At 33.7% G+C, this 8,044-nt stretch overlaps 1 long non-coding RNA gene across 1 annotated transcript; it reads right to left on the reverse strand.

Moving 5' to 3' along the window:
* Positions 1–1,586: 1,586 nt before the first annotated feature.
* LOC140181821 (uncharacterized) lies at positions 1,587–6,887 on the reverse strand. Its single transcript, XR_011877300.1, has 2 exons — positions 6,034–6,887; positions 1,587–4,226 (listed from the first exon to the last, which is right to left on the reverse strand). It is a non-coding gene; the product is annotated as an uncharacterized lncRNA (long non-coding RNA).
* Between the last annotated feature and the right edge of the window lie 1,157 nt (positions 6,888–8,044).

The raw sequence follows: 8,044 nt of genomic DNA on the forward strand, positions 1-8,044 counted from the left end.
TGGAGAATAAATTTCGAAATCTTACCAATAAAATTTAGATGAAATTAACAGGCTCAGCAAGAGCTTCGCGTAGCCACAAATGATACGCGAATTGGAGCACCGTAGCTCGAGTTATGGCCACCGAAATTGGAGAATGAATACTGGAACTTTCTTCTCCTCTCTTCTCACTTGTGCAGCTGTGTTGTTTGTGTTGATATGGGCTATGAGGCTGAAATGACCTCACTTAAGGGTATATATATATTGGGCTTGGGTCCAACTTGGGCCGGTCCAACCTGTTAGTGTTTTAGGCCCGTTTGACCCAATTTTGGGGCAAACCTTTAAAATCAGCGCCCAGTTTTCAACTTTAATTATTTTTCTAAGTTTTTCTATAGTTTCTACTACTCTCACAAAGTACTGGACAGATTTAAGCCAGTACTGCTGGCTAATTTACTGGTACGCATTTTTAAGCAATTTTCCGCAAAAAGTTATATTTTTTAACTCAGAAAAATCTACTGAGTACAAATATCATATTTAAATTTGCTAATTAGTATTCTAAATTTTTAGAACCTATTTTGGACAATTGGCATTCACCACCCACCAAGGAAGAAGGAGAGCTCAAGAAGAAGGTACCTAAGGGCCGGAGGAGCAAGAAGATTCTCACTATAGACTTCTCACCTGGGATGAAAGTGGTGTTTATTAGAAGTCCAGTCCTACCTCATACTATGAACAGGATCATGTACCTTGAGCATTGATGAAGAGCTAAAGTAGGTTTGGAATTTCTCAAAATAGAATTGGCGTTGCAAGTATAGTTCCAAACCAACGATTGACTCTTAATCAAAGTTTAAACCAAGAGTTATTACAATTCAAATCAAATAACCGAGAGTTTTAAGTCCCGGGTCATCTCCCTAGAAATTGCAATAGAGTACTCAATTATTGGCTATAAGGGATTGAGGGTTGTGATATCAAGAGACAAGAAAATTAAAAGGAAAGAAAGTAAGTAAGCATACAAGGGAATTAAAAATCAAAGCAAGTAAATCAAAAAGGAAATTTAAGTGGCAAAAAGGACTCTTGGCAAGGGTTGGGGGATTGAGGATTCCTATCCTAGTCATGGACCACAAACATGGTAATTGCGAAGAATTAATCCCAATTATTCTATCCTAACATCGAGGATAAATTAAAAGGGTATAACTGATCTCAATCCATAAGTCCTAATCAACTCACTAATTAACTTAGTGAAAGACTAACATCAATGGAAACCAAACTAACTAAAAATACTAACACAATCTAGAATGGACATCCATAACTCAAGTTCACCTAATTATCCAATTCCTAACCAAGAGTGTGAAAAGCTATAGAAAAACTAAAAGAGACATTTTATCAAACACTTAACATGCATAAAAAGGGAAAACATGGCAAATTGCTATAAAAATAAATTCTATCCTACCAATTGCATGAAAATAAAAATAACAACTCAAACAAGCATTAAAGAAATATAAAACATCAAAATTGCATTAATAAAATGAAAATTGACAAGTGTTCATAAACTAAAAGTGGAAAAATTGAAAAAATAACAAAAGAAACTAAGAAGATGAAGACAAGAGAGCATGAAAACATAAATGAAACTATACTAAAATAAGAATCAAACACTAAAATTAAAGAGAAATAAGCTAGAAACCCTAAATTCTAGAGAGAAGAGGGAGCTTCTCTCTCTAGAAAAACTAAGCTAAAACATGCTAAAACCTAAACCTCATTTCTCCCCCTTCATCCTTCTTCAATTTGGCTTGAAATAGCTTCAGAAATGAGTTGAATTGGGCTTGGAAACCCTTAAAATTTCCGCCAGCGTGTTGCAATCAATGAGCTCACGTGCCTACACTCGTGCGTACGCACAACCTACCATGAGTATGCACGGTTGCGCAAAGTTATATCCGTGTGTATGCACGCATGAAACCGTGCGCAAGCATGGTTGCACCACTTCAAAACGTGCGTACGCATGCATTACTGTGCTCACGCACCCATCACTATGCGTATGCATGAATGCTGAAAACATCCAAACTCTATTTTTTCATGATTTCTCCTCTTTTGCATGCTTTTTCCTCATTTCTTCCATCCATACTTGCCTTGGAAACCTGAAATCACTCAACAAATACATCAAGGTATCAAATGGAATTAAAGTGAATAAATTTAGCAATTGTAAGGCTTGAAAAACATGTTTTCCCTTTCAAGCACAATTTAGGAAGAAAACATGAAACTATGCTATTTTAATGGATAAATGCAAGAAAAGTCAATGAAATCTACCTAATTAGAACAAATAAATACCATAAAATATGGATTCATCACATCCCCACACTTAAATAATAGCATGTCCTCATCTATACAAAAGAAAGACAAGAAGGGAAATCAACAATTATTTAATGTAACTATCTATATGCAATCTGTCTATATGTATGTAACTATTCTACCTTATACTATCTACCTATATGCATTTACTTAGTCCAAGTAAATCAATTTCCAAGAAAGCATCTCTATACAATCAAGGGCTAAAACAATCATATCCAAATCACATTCACAATTGAATTGAGTCATATAAAAGAATTTAACAACTTGCAAGATAACAATTATCATAGGTGGAAATGTGGAATTGAGTAATTGAACCCTCACCGGATGTGTATATGCACTCTAGTCGCTCAAGTGTTTAGGGTCAATCCACTCAATTCTCCTCTAATCATGCTTTCTAACTCAATTCTCCTCTAATCATGCTTTCTAAAGTTTGTTCTTCATCTAACCAATCAACAAAAATTTAACGTACATATGCAAAAATTATGAGGTCTTCTTAACATTGTAATGGGGCTAAGGGTAAAGGTAAGGATATATATATATGGCTAAGTGAGCTTGCATTTGAATCTTTGATTAGCCTAAGTTATCACCTAGCACATACATAACCTATACAATTCTAATATCAAGCTTAGCTACCCATAATCTCACTTTTACATATAAATAACTCATGCATCAAATTTAATTCCACCACATATGCATTGATTATTATTGAATTTAACATTGGGGTAATTTTGTCCCCTTTTTAATTATTTCTTTTTCTTTTTTTTTCAAGAACATAATATATATACCAACACATCAATACATATGATTTCTATAATATTACAAGAGCATGTACCCAAAATTCCTAATATTTATCAATAGGCATCAAACACATTTTCATCAACCAAAGTTCCCAAATCTTTCCCACACTTAGTTGACACACACACACACTCACTATCCTAAGCTAACCAAAGATTCAAGTAGGAAGATTAATTGTTTTTCGCTTAAGGCTAGTGATGTGACAATATAAAGAATAAAAGGGGATTATAAAGGCTCAAAGTGGCAAATAAAGATAAATGAAATGGTAGGCTATTTGGGTTAAGTGAGCTATAAACATGTGATGGCCTCAATCACATAAATCCATAAATATACATTAAACAATAGACATATAGAATTAAACAAACTAAAGATTGCAATCATAGAGAAGAGCAACACACAAGAATGAAATAAGTGGTCGAATGATGTAACCACACAATAAGCCCCAAAAACTCTTAAGTTGTATGTTCTTTATCAAAAACCATATTCTACAATGTATAAATCATGCAAGTTTCAATGAAAATTTTCAATTCAATTCAATTTGAATTTCAATGCCCTATATAAAAAATAAGTTTCTTAAAAATTTCATTAAATTGACTAACATTTATTTTATATATGTATATATAATGTAATTGGAAGGAAGAAGTCAAAAATCCTAAGTTCGTTTTCTAATTCCAATCAAACCAAAATAGTAAGTTTATAGGAAATCAAATTAGGTGCAATCATCACATCATCCTAAATCACAATCATAGCTAAAAACTAAAAAGCATATGTAAAAGTGAAAATCAAAGACAAAATATAAAGATATGCATCACTATAATATAATACTAGGTTATGTACAAGCAAAATTAAAAGGTGCAATAAGCTAAGTAAAAAGTAATAAACTAAATAAAAAGGTTTTCAAAAAGGATAATATATATACAAAGCAACTAAAAAGTATAATAATAAAAACTAAACTACAAGTGTTCAGAAACAAAATTGTCACCCAAAATATACTTGATGAAGTTGTACGACAGCCCAACACTTAAAATGTAGCACCATCCTCAGTGCTCAAGATCATGCGGAGTGGAAGGAGTAATCACCTCTACCGTAAGCTTGTGGGCCTTGTGATAGTGTGGCTGCAAGAATGATGGTGGTGTTGAGAAGGAGGGAACTAAGTCACAAAATAGCATATATATAAAGTGAACAACTAATATAAATTTGAATGGAAGCATGCATGAGATTCAAGTTAAAAGTAAATAGAAGCAACTTCCAATCAATCCAAGATAGCTAACTTTCTTGTTTATCAAATGTAAAGAGAAGAAAGGAGCATTGTTGCTATGCACAAAGAAAAAGAAAACAGTTAAAATGTTAAAAGGAAAGTTAGTTGAAAAGGAAAAAGAAAGTTAAAAGTTATTGGAAGAGAAAGAAAAAGTTAGTTGAAAAAGAAAAGAAAAGTCAAAAGTTATGTGAAGAAAAGAAAAAATTAGTTAAAAAATTAATATTAGTTGAAAAGGAAAAAAAAGTCAAAAGTTATGTGAAGAAAACGAAAGAGTTAGTGGAAAAAGAAAAGAAAGTCAAAAGTTATGTGCCTAGTAAAAATGTCCTTAATTCCAAAAAGTTTCCAAAGTTTCAAAACAAGCAAGTTGATATTCACTTCTTAACAAGCCGAGATGCCAAAACAAGTAATGCAAATGTATGTGTAGAGCACATAATCAAGTAAGTATTAATAACAAGTAATTGGCACAAGTGCAAACAATTTGGTGTTGACAAAGTTAAAAACATTGAGAAACAAGTTAACCAAGGAACATTCAAACACCAAATTCCAATGATGCATGAAAGTCACAAGGTTGAGACAAGAATTGAAAATTTTATGCCCTATGTGACTTAAGGTAAGTTAGGTATGAATAAAAATGAATCAAATTAGCCATATAGGTAAAAAGAAATCTTTAGCCTTGTGAGAGCATGCAACAGAGGCTCCAATTTAAAAGAAATCCAAGTTTATGGTCAATTTGAAATTTCATTTAAGGCTTATTCAATGCTCAAGTATACCACACAATTTAAAACAAGCAAAGAAGTTAAAGAATTGACCAAAACTTCTAAGGAAGTTCTTGAGGAAATTTCCAAAACTATTTAGCGAACAAGATTCTTTTTGACACAATTTTGTCAAACAGAATCTTGTTGCCCCAAATAAGATAATGTCAACTAATGAAATAAGGTTAGGAAAAATCTAGCAGCATTTTAGCAGTAAATTGGTCTATTTTTCAAACTCAACCAATTAATTCAAATGTCATATGAATTCAATAACAACTAAAAACACCAAAATCATATATGAGTTCACATGAAATAGGCAAATAAGCTAACATACAGCAACAAAACATCAATAATAATTTAAACCAAACCAACAGAAGTAATGGCCAAAATAAGCATCAGAATAGCAACAATGAACAAAAGCAATGGATTCAGGCATCATTCTTTTTGTTGAATTCGACAACTAATTACACATAACTCAATCCAAGAATGAAGTTCAATGAAATAGGGACTCAGCAGCAATAACAATTTAACTCCATACAAGAAAAGAGCTATTGTTTGTTTAAGCACCAATTTTTACATTAAGCACAATTGTCATAACTGCAAATAATCCAGAAATTGTTCATATCAAATAATAGCCCTCAACAAGAATAAAGCAACAACAACAACAACTATGCAGCATCAACAAACCAAATGAGTACAAGGGCAAGTCATCTCCAGCAACAGACAAACCAATTTCAGATAGAAAATTAGTCATTCCCAAACAGCAGCAGTAAACAAAACATAACCTAAATCAAATATCCAGTCTAGATTCTCTAACCACCTAATTTAACTAGACTAAACTAATCTAAATAAACTTAACTACAAGCAGTACCTTAATGAACAAAACAAAAAAAATGAAAGAAAGTGGGGAACCTGGGAAGCAGAATTTGAATAGAGGAAAGGGACAAAAAGGTTGATGGTGAGGCTTGAATTGCCGGAGCAGAAGCGGCGGCCTGGTGGTAGTGCTGCTTCAATGGCAGTAGCGAAGGATAGAGAAGTAGAAATAGGGGTTGCGGTAATGATGATTGGAGAAAAAGGAAAATAGAGAAGAGGAAAAGAGAGGGGAATGGTGAGGGAAGATAGTGAAAGGTGGTGGTTGCTAGAGGGGACGCCGGCAAGCACGCGGTGACAAAGAGAAGAGATGAGAGAAGAGGAAGAACAAAGGGGAAAGGGGGTGGCCGTGAGGTCGCCGGTGGTAATGAGTAGTGGTGGTGGTGGAAATGGGTCGACGTTGATGGGGTTAAAGGAAATTGAACATTGGAGGAGGGGAAAGGTGTGGTGACGCGAAGAGCATAGGGATGTTGGGGTTGGGGTGCAAATAGAAGTTAGGGTTCGCACCTAGGGGGTGTTTTCGTGTTCTTGCATACGCACCAAGGTTTATGCATATGCATGGAAGGGGAAATGGGCAATTGTGCATATGCAACATGTTGTGCGAATGCCACGGGCAGGGGCCATGAATTGAAGTGTGCCTGTGCACGCATATGTGCGTACACATAGATGACTTTTTTTTTTTACAGGATTTCACCCAACATGCATATAAACAAAAAAAATAACAAAAATATGCAACTATTTACATTAAACTTTAAAACTAACAAAATTTTATTTCCAAAACAAAACTATTAAACTATTCAAAACACTTGAAATTGTGATATGCACAAACAAAAATTTACCAAAACTATTTCAACCATCCAAAAACTAATTAAAAATTCTAAATATGCAATTTAAAAACAAAAAGACCATTTAAAACAAAATTTACTAACTACTCAAGTATGCATTTTAAAATAAAAAATCTAACAAGGCAAGCTACCAATCAAGAGACATATTTACAAGAATGATGTAAAGGAGGAAAGTTGGAAAGTTTCACCATGGTTAGGTGTCTCCCACCTATTACTTTTATTTAGAGTCCTTAAATTGGACTTTTTGATAAGCTCTCATCAAGGAGGCTTGTGCTTCCACTCTTCTTTGAACTTCCACCCATGCTTGCATTTTCCATGGCTTTTGAGATTCCAAAGCTTGTGCACCCAATCTTCTTCTGGATTCTCTTCATTCCATCTAGGTGACAAACGCTTGAAATTCCCAAACCCTATAACACAATAGCAACAAAAATCATAATGGAATGGGTAAGAATTCATAGGAGAAAAAGAAAATAAGAACAAAAGACAATAAGAACAGGCAAAATAAACTCCTAAAACTAGCAAAAATAAGCAATCAATCAAAAATAAACTATTCACATATTTACGTATTAACAATAGCCAACAATATAATACCATTGCAACTCCCCGGCAATGGTGCTAAAAACTTGATGAAGAGTTGTCACAATTCAAATCAAATAACTAGGAGTTTTAAGACCCGGGTCGTCTCCCTAGGAATTGCAATAGAGTGCTAAATTATTGGCTATGAGGGATTGGGGGTTGTGATAGCAAGAGACAAGAAAATTAAAAGGCAAGAAATTAAGTTAGCATACAAGGGAATTAAAACTCAAAGCAAGTGAATCAAAAAGCAAATTCAAGTGCCAAAAGGGACTCTTGGCAAGGGTTGGGGGATTGAGGATTCCTATCCTAGTCATGGACCACAAACATGGTAATTAAAAAGAATTAATCCCAATTAGTTTATCCTAACATCGAGGATAAGTCAAAAAGGCATAATTAATCTCAATCCATAAGTCCTAATCAACTCACTAATTAACTTTGTGAAAGACTAGCGTCAATAAAAACCAAATCAAGTAACAATCCTAACACAATCAAGAATGGTCATCCATAACTCAACTTCACCTAATTACCCAATTCCTAACCAAGAGTGTAAAAAACTATACAAAAACTAAATGAGACATTTTATCAAACATTTAACATGCATAAAAAGGGAAAACTTGGTAAATTGCTATAAA

This window comes from Arachis hypogaea, chromosome 19 (genome assembly GCF_003086295.3).
Source record: "Arachis hypogaea cultivar Tifrunner chromosome 19, arahy.Tifrunner.gnm2.J5K5, whole genome shotgun sequence".
NCBI classification, from domain to species: domain Eukaryota; kingdom Viridiplantae; phylum Streptophyta; class Magnoliopsida; order Fabales; family Fabaceae; genus Arachis; species Arachis hypogaea.